The sequence below is a fragment of the Zingiber officinale genome, chromosome 11A, assembly GCF_018446385.1.
Source record: "Zingiber officinale cultivar Zhangliang chromosome 11A, Zo_v1.1, whole genome shotgun sequence".
NCBI classification, from domain to species: domain Eukaryota; kingdom Viridiplantae; phylum Streptophyta; class Magnoliopsida; order Zingiberales; family Zingiberaceae; genus Zingiber; species Zingiber officinale.
Window position 1 is genome coordinate 6,716,058 of NC_056006.1, and position 12,046 is coordinate 6,728,103.

Here is a 12,046-nt window from a genome sequence, read left to right on the forward strand (position 1 = left end):
GATCGACTACGCCGCTCACGTGATGTAGCTCGAGGTCTGAATCGACCGATGTCTCGACGGTCGCCTTTTCCTATCCGAAAACTCTCTCGAAATGACTCAATAATGAGGGCTCATCCAACATCTCCGCATAAGATGTGATACCAAGACCGACAAGTCTTAGTTGCAAATGTCCATCCACCCCTGAATGAACTGCTTCATCGTGAACTGCCCTCGACAACTAGCTATGGACAAAACCGATTAAACTCGGCATTATACTCGATCATCGATCGATTATTCTGTCACAAACTTCGGAAATCCTGACGGCGAGTCATCTGATAGGCCCGTGGAAAGTAACGGCTCTCAAAAGCCTCTCTGAATCTGGCCCAAGTGATGTTCTGCTCGCCTATGACAGAACGCTGCGTAACCCACCAGGTGTCAGCCTCATCCCGTAAATGGAAAGCAGCCAGCTCTGCTTTCTCCCACTCGGAGCAAGCAATATAAAAAAAAGTCCGCTCCATAGTCTCAATCCAAGACAAGGCCACACTCGGATCGCTGTCTCCTCAGAAAAGTGTGAATCGACTCTTCATCGATTCTGCCAACACTGGAATCCTGGCTCGTGCCGCGGCAATATCAGTGAGGTGTGTCGGAACGGCTGTCGGGACGGGCGGAAACACTGGAGCTAGTGCTACCGATGGTACCGCTGTATGAACCGGAGGAGGTACTCCCGGTGCTGCTGGGTAACCGGGAGCATATGCTGTCGGTGGCACTGTAGGGTGAATGTAGGTGGCCGCGGCTGGAGATACAGTAGGCACTGGTACCGGATGTGAAGCAACCGGTATCCCCAATGCCGGAGCTGCTGGGTACACGATAGGTACTGGGGGCACAGGCGCCGCTGATGCCGGGTACACTGTAGGCCCAGGTGGCGGTGGTGCCGAGTACGCAATAGACTGAGCTGGAGCTGGTGTCGGATATGCTAATGGTATCCCTGGTGGTACCGGAAATACAGGAGCAGTGGATACTGTCGGTGCAGCTGAGGTAGGCACCTCTAAGGGAGCCATCGGAGTCTGAAGGCCCGCCGCACTCGCAGTATGCTGAGTCTGTCCCTGACCGACAGGCTCAGCCTCGGTAGGCATCTCTGGTATATCCAGAGATCCTGCAGTCCTCGCACGTGCTCGTCCAGCACCACGTCTCGCAGCAATACGCGTAGATCGCCTCATATCTGTTAAATTATATTACAGATATTACTACCGGTATAAACAATTACCAAAATGACATCATACCTAATTGCTGTCTGGAGATGTTCCGTCGCTGTCCAGCCCCCAAATTGACCTCGAAATTCCGTACGAGAAAAACAAACACCGGAAATCCATATAAATCCAAAACGGAAGTCCATAACATAATCGAAACGGACAAATCCGTGCAACCGAAAATAACTGCCCAGACTAATCTGTCTCGCAACTAGGGTTAGTATAAAAAAATGTCCAAAATACCAAACGCAGGTATCACACCCTGCTCTGATACCCATGAATTGGTATCAGATAAATCCCAAAAATCCAACACACGGAAATCAAATAAATATCGCCAAACTTTGGCGCGCTGATACCCAATAAACTGATATCAGATTATTCAAAGTATCCATAATACGAAAACAAAGATCGTATAAATCAGAACACACAGCAAGTATCGTATACCTGCTCTAATACCACTAAATTGTCACGCCCCAGAGGAGTCTCTGTCCGAAGAAATTTCGGCAGCATCTCCCCTGTACGGCGGACAATATGAAACTTTCTACATATTACATATACATCAGCCACAGGTGTCTGGAATGATAACAATAAATAAAAACAAACACCACGCGGTTTATAAAGATATTCAGCCTCTGGCTGTCACAACCACGCAGTTAATAATAGTAATCAATAACAATAGGACTCTGACTCGAAATCCACCCTACTCCACTACACTCGTAAAGCTCAAATCCAACGAACTCACCTCTTCTGCCGTCCAGGCAGGCACGTAGTAAAATGAAATCCAATATCATATCAAAAATCCATCAAAAGGTGTCACTCCATACAATATCCATAGGAAAAATCCAAAGACAATACTAAAACAAAGTCTGATATAGAAAAAGGCCAAAATAAAACAAATAACAAACTAGTAGAGAACTAGCTCTACGTGCATATGGGGGGCCAGCGACTGGAACTGCTCCGGACAGCCTCAACCTGAAAATACCAACAATGGAGGCGGGGTGAGTCCAACACTCAGCAGGTACAACTGATATGCATAATAAAACAAATAACAGACAACACTAATCATGCGTACAATCCCCTGAATACGAGAAGGAATAAATGCAACTGAAACGAAATCAGGAGATAACTGTACTAACCGGAATCAAGGTACAAAGGTAACAGGTCGTCAGACCGAAGAAATCATAATCATGTATGCATGTCAATCAAATGCATTCATACAAATGCAGCATATAAGTGCAGCAATCACAAACAATAAAATGCAATAAATGCATATGGTGACCGTGCACTCGGACATCACTGCTCCTGACAGTGACTGAGTGGACGGGATGCTGTCGGAGTACTCCTATCCTCTGGCCCCAAATCATAAATGGGGGAGCTCAATGCTCTCATCTCCCGGTACACAATGACGGGGAGGAAAAATTTCTGCCGGCAACCACGCTGACTCTCCTGACCAACGGAGCCAAACAGAGTCCACCATCTGCCGGCTACCACGCTGCTACACTAAATGCCAATGGAGCCAAACAGAGCGGAACTGACTACCGGCTACCACGCTGAGTCCTCAGACCAACGGAGCCAAACAGCAGAACCACCACACACCTGTCTGATATACCACTAACCCATGGGTGGTGGTGGTGTGTGCAGTACATGTAACTGGTGATGGGCTCAACCATAGCGGAGCCAACAATCGCACAGCATGCAAACATGATGCATGACACTAAGCATGGCAATCTCATTAATAGCATAGCAAGATCTATACATAAATACAAGGTGTACCACAAGTCAATGTATCAAATGGAAGGTACACAAACAGATAGGGTATCATATAAAACCCTAGGTCCAGAACATGATATATCACATGGTTGGGTCACTACCGGAAGCATGTATGGTCAGATAAATAACAACATGCAGTGTATAATAAATAAACAAATAACATGTAACAGATCATGTAGTGACCAACCGAATAAAATGGAACACACAATTCTTGCTATATGTTAAACACTTTATTATGCATATCAAAAGACATAAGTCAAAGTACCCGCCTCCGAAAATAGAAAGGTCTGATCTGACTTCGAGATACTCGTCTCGCGTCAAAGTCCTGTGTTAAATCGCACAGTTTAGCTAATTTAATTATAAACAAATAGCTAAACTAATTTCTAATCCACTAACTAGTTAGGGTTAGTTTCATGAACCCCAATCACACAGTTATACAACTTATAAACCTAAATCACCCTATAACCAAATTAATTATGTATCAAGTCGTACCTAGAACATGTATCAAAAATGTGTCAACTAAATCCATAAACCAAATACTTACCTTACCGCTGCGGGATGGGGTTGCTACCAAAAATAAAAAAAAAACACCCCACAATACACCAAACCTCACCAATCCGTGACCTAGATTAGAAGAAAAGAAAAACATGAACTGAGATCTAGCCACAAACCTAATTCCACAGCTAGGTATGGCCCTTACCTTCCCAATTCTGCTAGGGCAGATCACAATGAAGACAGAACCACTGTGAAAAGCAAAAACTAGGGCACAACTCCTTGTCTTCGGCACTGTCAAACAGAGACACCAGAAGAGAAATTCCGGCCAGCGCTCAGGGACCCAACCTAGGGTTCGGATGCTCGATTTTCGGCGGCTCCAGGTGTCCGCGAGAAGAGAAAGGGAGGCTCTGTGAGTTGCAGCGGCGGCGCTGGAAACTCCACAGCAAGGGCTACGGCAGACAAGGCTTCGGCTGGACAGAGGAGAGAAGAATCAGCGTCACTGGAGTCGGGGCAGAGGCTAGGGCACCGGCGATTGGGGTCGGCGTCGGCTTCTGTGGTCGACGTCGGGTGGCTAGGGCAGGCGGTCGGGCGGCGGTGATTTGCGGCGACGGCGCTGGGAACTCCACGGCAAGGCTAGGGCAGAGGAGGGCTTCGGCTCGGGTAGGAGAACACAAGAAGAGGAAGTGGCCGAGGGGTTGTACGCTCGAGGAGAAGTAACCGCCGCCGGCGGTTAGGGCAAGGAGGAAGAAGGAAGGCGGCGTCGGGCTCGGGTGCGAGGAGGGGGAAGAAACGAAGGATTTAAGGAAAATAAAAAAAAAGGAAAAAGGAAAAGAAAAATAAAACTTTTCCTTATTAAAACTGGGTAGCCTAAACAGGCTTTTCCGGACCCCGTTTTTATCCCCGTCAACTCGTCCGTACGAGCTCCGAAAAATTCCCGAAAAATTTCCAAAAATTCCGGAAAAATCCCTTATTAATATTTGTATATTTTCGGTATTTTACAATAAACATACATGTGAATTGTGTCTTAGGCTTCCTAGGTTTCTTTCCCTTTTTCTTTTATTTTTCCTCATGTCCGAAACCTACCAATCCCTAAACTAGGTTTTAATTGCCCTAAAGCATGGAAACCTAAGTAAGTTTCATGGTAAAAATTACTAAGAACATCATATACAAAGTTGGTTCATAAACAAGCTAGGACCCTTGTGATCTTACATGTCATATATCATGTAACTAAATTTTCTATACTCTAATTAAGCATAAGAGCATCAAACAACTTCCATATCATAATATTACAGAGGTCTTGAGCATGTTAAAATTTTGTTTAAGCTTTTCTAAGCTATCCATCTTATCATGGCCGAAAATCTAAAATAAGAGTTCATGAATTTCTAGCAATATTCAACATGGAATTCTTTAAGAGAACTCTATATTCTATCATAAAAACATGGTTACTTAAATTTAAAGGTCTTCCTAACCCTAAGCCCTTTTCTTGGCTGAAACATATGAGTGGATTTCTTTTGGTTCCAAGTAACTTTCAAGCAAGAAAACCAATAAAAGACCCTTAGTAGTTCATGGGGGAAATCTTGTACTAGTTTGGTTAAACAATGATTTCTCCAACCTTTTGAAAATATTTTTGGCCGAAATTCTAGGGTTAGGTACTCCTCTGATCAAGCATCATATAGGTATAAAAACATGAAGGAAAAACTGTAGGACCGTTAGATTCGATAGAGGGGGGGGGGGTGAATATCGATTCGAAAATATCGAGTATAAGCGCAGCGGAAAAGTAAAGTAGACACAGTGTTTTTTACTTCGTTCGGAGCCTGTGACGACTCCTACTCGAAGGCCCGTACTCCGTGAGTACTTTCGTTGGGCAATTCACTAGCAGTTCGAAATAATGATTACAAAAAATAGTACAATGAATGCTAATGAAAATGAAAAGCAAATACCGACAATAAAGATAAGAAAGGAGCGTAGTGTCGGAGCTTTGTTCGCGTCGCAGAAGTGCAGAGCAGTGGAAGACTTTTCTTTTCGTTGTTGTTCTGAAGCTCTCCTCTGACCCTTCTTTTATATGAGGCTCGGGGCGCCCTGGATGCCTTCCGGGCGCCCTGGTGAGACGTGGCAAGTCCAACCAGCGAGCACCACGTGGCGACGCGCGATCAGAATGAAATTTCTCTCCCGGGCTCCCAGATCCCTTCCGGGCGCCTGGACCTTCGGGCGCCCGGATCCAGGAGCACACTGATCGGTCGGTAGACCGATCCAGTGGCTCACTGACCGATCCATAACAGACGCTAACTCTCTGTTCGCATCTGGATCGGTCGGCTGACCGATCCAGTGGCACATCCCAATTCTGATCGATCTGTAGATCGATCTGGGTTTCTGATTTCGAATCAGAACCCCTGATTTCAGCACAGTTTCGTGCCTTAATCACCTTACAAGTTCTAAAATGACTAGGAAACATTCTAACAATGCCAACTAACATTCTAACATCATAAAAGAAGGGTTCTAAGCATAACAGAGTGCATGGCTAACTAGTTCATAGTGATTAACAACTAGAGTGCAAATAATAAAATACTGTAAAGTTCTGATGCTTAAACAAAGCTTGCTAAAATTCCCTAGAATCGTTTATTCCAAGTTCCTGCCACACACACCATCTCTGCATTGTCCTCCAGCTTCCTTTGCTAATCCATCTTTCCTTTACCTTTATCTACAGTATAAGGAAAAAATAGAATCCGTAAGATTAAAGCTTAGTAAGAAACCATCTACCTCACAAAAACATGCATACGGTGCTAATAATGATGTTAAAACATGTTATTTAAAACATATGCTGAACATGTAAAAGATGGCATGGCATACAATCATTCAAACATGTATATCAAACTGAACATGGAGTTATCATGCATATTCACAGGGAAATACTAAGCTGGAGCATGATACTGAGCTAAGCTATTACTGATCGGATACTAAAACTGTACTGAATTCATATAACTATTTTATGAACTTTTGAAAACTATATACATAATAGTTCAAAATAATAATCATGCTGCTGTTTGGGCCCGGCAACTGTACCTGCTGTGCGCGCATCCCTAACTAGACCCGGGTTTGCAAGTCCCGAATTTAGAAAGGTTACTAGGTTATCTGAACCTAGGGACGACTATGGGAGCCCAACCCAATGGATATCTAATCCAGTACAGTGCCACTGAAAATAAAATACTGAATATAGCTAGGAATTGCTTATTTTGCTGTTTCTAGGTTATCTGATCCTAGAGCTAGGTTATCTAAACCTAGAGGCGATTGTGGGAGGCCACCCTTTGAACCGTAGTCCCATGTAAGCTGGAACTAGACTAATATTCTGATTTAAATGCTACTAATGCATTTAACTAAGCTGCACTAATCATTTTGTCGAACACTCGGTGTGCTCCAACTCTCCCCTCTAATAGGGAGACCACCTCTAGGCACCCAACAACGTCTAGAGCCTCCAACTGAAGGAGAACAACGTGTCTGGCCCATCCAGAGGTGCTCAACTAGATCCCTAATCTGCGAGGAGGGTTTAAACACACCCTATGTGTCGGAACAATCTGCATATAACTAAACTGATGCATAGAAAACCAAACGGAAGCTACTTATACTGGAGGTGAGGGGTTTCTTACCTCCTGTTCGTAATTTCTTACGATTATAATCGCTAGGTTTCACGAAGGAGAGATCTCTTCAACGATCTTCTAGCGTCTATGCGTTCCTCTCGCGGAGGGGAGCGTCCTCGTGCCTTTGATGTTACCGGGAGGTGCTCCTAGGGCCCTTGGCTTAGTGCGCCGAGAGAAGGAGGAGGAAAGGAGAGGGGCGGCGTGAGGTTAGGGTAAGGAGAAGAAGTTCACGGTGGAAACCAAAAATATCACCCTCACTTAATTATTTTCTATTTATATTAAGTGATAATTCCGGCCTAACTCTAATATAAATTTAATTGCCTCCCTTTCCTTTCAACACGGCCCTGCTGGGTTCAACTGGTTACTAGTATTATCCCTAAACCATAGGTCTCGGGTTCAATCCCCGCTCAGGCCGTTTTCGTTTTCTATTTATTTTTGCTACTTCTGCTGCTCTAAAAATTCCGAAAAATATCTAAAAATTCCAAAATAATTATAGAATATTTCTAATATAGTTTTGAGAATTTTCGGGCGTTACACAAGGCGTCCTAAAGCCCATCCAAGACGCCTTAAACTAGCTGAGTCACCCGCGTGGATCAAGCCTGAACTGGTCGTGACTTATCCCTTCAAGGCACCTTCTGTGCTCTCCAAGGCACCTTCATCCACCAGTCCAAGGCGCCTTGAGCTTCGTTCAAGGCGCCTCCAAGCTTGCTTCGCAGCCAGCTCAGCTTTGCACTCGAGGTGCCTCCAAGCCCATGGAGGCGCCTCGGACACTGTTCATCCGAGGCTAAGTTGTGCTCCTTTGGTCCTGCAAAAAGTGTTAGTCCCAAATACATACCCTGCAAAACAAAGTTAGCACAAAACAACAATATAGATATGATAATAGAATATGATGACAGTCTCCGGACTGTCCGGGTCTGACTTCGGATTTCCAACCGGAAACCTTAGGTCAACCCGACGCCTACTGTTCCCTCTGTGGGGAGCGCGTCCTCACCTACTCCACTCAGGAGATTTACCTGATGCCAGTCCGGTCCTCCAGACCGACTGGACTTTCCGCTAGGGTTACTACCCCCTAGGACCTAGGGTTACCGCCCCTTAGGGTTTTTCTCCACCTAGGGTTACCACCCCCTAGGACCTAAGGTTGCCGCCCCTTAGGGTTTTCCTCCACCTAAGGTTACCTCCCCCTAGGATCTAAGGTTATCGCCCCTTAGGATTTTTCACCTACCTAGCCGCAGCTAGGACTTTTGCCTATGTATCACTTAGGACTTTCCTGCAAGCTCCATGAACCTTGTCAGATAACACCACAACTTAACTTTGAACCCTTTTCCATAATCAAAATTAAGGTTCGATCATCTGGTACTCATTGCACCAACAATTTCCACATTTTTTATTATGGCAACCTTGGTTCAAAGTTAAGTAAAAAATAACATTAAATAAAGGAATAAATAATGGAAGTTAACCATGAGCATCAATGCAATTTGAAGTTTATGTTCCCCCTTTCATTATGTTTAATTTCATTATGTTGAATTTCTTGATTTCTTAACTTTGACTTTTCTCTCCCCCTTTGACATAAATCAAAAAGAATTAACAAAAGAGAGAAATAATCTATTTAATTTAAAGCTCCCCCTAAAGGGTAGCATAGTTAAGTACTTAGACTTTGATAAAAAAAATTTGGTTAAGTACTTAGCTTAATTTATAAGGCTTTTGAAAATAATAGTTTTGTCACGTATTTAGTCTTAAAAAGACTTAGCTTTTCAAAAAGAATTGTTTTGAAAAACACTTAGCTAAATTTGAAATGCTTAGCTATGTTTTCAGCTTAAAAATGGTTGTGTTGAGAAAATATCTTTCCAAGTAGCTAAGTTTAGAAAATAATTTAACTAAGTTTAGTTAGAGAAAACTTAATCAAGTACTTAGCTTTGAAAACATTTAACTTCTAGAGGAGTTATAATTTAAAAGTCAAGTCATAAATAATTTTAATTTTAAAGCTAAGTTAAAAATAACCTGAATTTTTTGAAGATAAGGAAAAAATAGTTTTTAATTTTTAAGTCAAGTCAAAGATAATTTTTATTTTAAAAACCAAGTAAAAAAAATTTACTTTAATGAAAAACTAACTTGGAAAACTAACTTACAGACCAACTCAAAATCACTCCCCCTTTAATTAATGCCTTAATAAATTCTTAGGGTCCTAGAGTCCAAGTATGAGAGGTTAATAAACATAAGTAATAAAATAATGTTCCTAATTTTTCATCTCACCTATTCTAGGTTGTCAATCATGTTCAGCTTATAAGTGAGTGTGAGATGGAGTTAACTCTACTTTAATTGATATTTAAAGTAAGTTAGAGTTTCAAAAGACTAAACATTTAAAGTTTTAAAGATTTTCAATTAATTAAGTTTGAAATCATAATTTGAAAAGAATTAAAATTTTAATAACTTGAAATTTGATTATAATTTGAAAAACTACAATTTTGTAGATAGTGATTTTGAATATTTAAAATGTTTTTTCAAACGATTTTTAAGATGATTTCCTAATGATTTCCAAATATTTTAAAAGTAATTTTAATTGAATTTAGAAATTGTTTTTTAAAGGATTTTTCAAATAAATTTTGAAATTGATTTTTAAAAGATTCTCAAAATATTTTTCAAATGAATTTTTAAACGATTTTTCAAGAATTTTTCAAATAATTTTTTTTAAAAGTTTTTTTTAAAGAATTTTTCAAATAAATTTTAAAAGTTTTTTCAATAAGTTTTCAAAAGAATTTTTAAAATAATTTTGAAAAGGATTTTTAAAATAATTTTTAAAAGAATTTTAAAAGGATTTTTTAAAAGGATTTTTAAAAGGATTAAAAGGATTTTTAAAATAATTTTTTTAAAGATTTTCAAAAGAATTTTAAAAGGATTTTTAAAAGAATTTTTTTAAAGATTTTCAAAAGAATTTTAAAAGGATTTTAAAAGTGTTTTTTTAAAAGAATTTTTAAAAGGTTTTTTTGAATGATTTTTTTAATAGTTTTTTTAAAAAATGATTTAATTTGATTTTTAATTAATAATTATTAATTTTATTTGAATTATTATTTAGATTTGAATTATTAATTAGATTTGAATTAGTAATTTGATTTAATTTAAAATTTGAATTTAATTTTAAATTTGAATTTCTATTCCTTTGTCTTCTCACCCGATCTAAATTTTTAATCAGGGAATGCTATAATTTTTGTGAGATGAATTATGGTTCAATTTTAGGGGTTGGTTTAACTTTGTGTTAGATTAAGGTTTAGCTTCGAGTTCAACAAGTAAGCATTCTTTGGATAAATTTCTGTGCTATGGTGAGTCACAAGGACATCATTAAAGTAACCATGCCTTCGAGATTTTCCAAATAGTCCTACCCATTGAACTTAGTACAAAACCTTGGTCTAACTGGTTAGGATCCATAAATGGTAGCTTCGGTTAGTTCCACTTAGCCAAATGCACCAGGTCGAAGTCATCTTCCTATACATGCATAGACTAAGCTTCTCTAATATACTATCATCCAATACTTCACCAGTACCGTGGGTCAATGTAACAACCCACCCTTCTTACTACTACTACTCTCTAAGGATGGCCGTTACTTAACTACTAACTCTACTTAACAGGTATGATTAAAAATCACATGGAAACCCTACCCAAAAATTTCGACAGAGTCTCCCCTGTACCGGTGACCATATTCAAAAATACATGCAATATATATTAAGCCACAAGCGGCTGGAACACATATCAATCAACCACGCAATAATAAAATCACAATAAAAACCAAGAAACTACTCTAGCAATAGCAACGACTACAACACTCCACAAATAATAAAAGAGACTAATTAGACATTCGGAAATAAACTCAACTACAATCCCAAATTTAATATAACATGAAAAGAGAACTAAAAGGAAGTCTTGACAATTCTGCTAGCTACTTCTGGATCTCTCCACAGTCCAGTCACCACACACCTTCATCACCACCACCACCCTGTCGTCTCCCTTCATATCTTAGCTTTTCCTTTATCTGCAGTAGGAGGAAAGAAAACAAAACTATAAGCGAAAATGCTTAGTAAGTACTAATCTATCTCACAAAAACTTTGAAGTGTATAAAAGTAATGCAATAATACTGAAACTGTAATGCTAAAGCAAAGCTGCATGTACTCATGGTATATAGGAATAAAACTGAATACTAAACATGCTCACTAACTGACAGGAAAGTAATGAAACTACAACTGTAGGCTTAGAATTAAAGAACTAAACTTTTATTAATTCTAAGCATAAACTTGTTTCATTTTCTTATATCCTTATAATAGAAATTAATCTTTTAATTTCTCTTTCACTTTCTTCTTCTTGTTCTTCTTTTCTTTTCTTTTCTTTTCTTTTCTTTGGGCCCAGGCTTAGTACCATCTTTGTTTTGCACGCTCTCTAATAGTGACTGAGGTAGCGAGCCTCTAGTCCTATGAGGTAAAGACCTTGGTCTTACCAGGGCCAAGACCTTGGAATTGGTCACCTGGATTTATTTAACGACAACCTTGGAAGTCGGGTACTAGCCTCTTACTTTAATTTACTTGTTATATCTTTTTAACTAGACTTTAGTCTTTTTATTTACTCATACTTCTTATAATCCTTTATTAGAGCTTATTAGAATCCTGTAGATATATCTAACAAGTATAGGATTACAACTAACCAAGCATGCTATATAAAAATAACACAAAGGAAAGCAAATCTGAACTCTCTAAGCATGTTATAAAATAAAGCAAAGGATAACAAATCTGAACTCTCTAGGCATGCTATAAAATAAAGCAAAGTCAATCACTAAAATACTGGATAGGGTGGCAAAATAAGCTAACTCTGAATTGTTATAACAAGGTTATTCTTGCCCTTAAAACAACAACAAACAATCTATCCAAACATACTAGTATACTA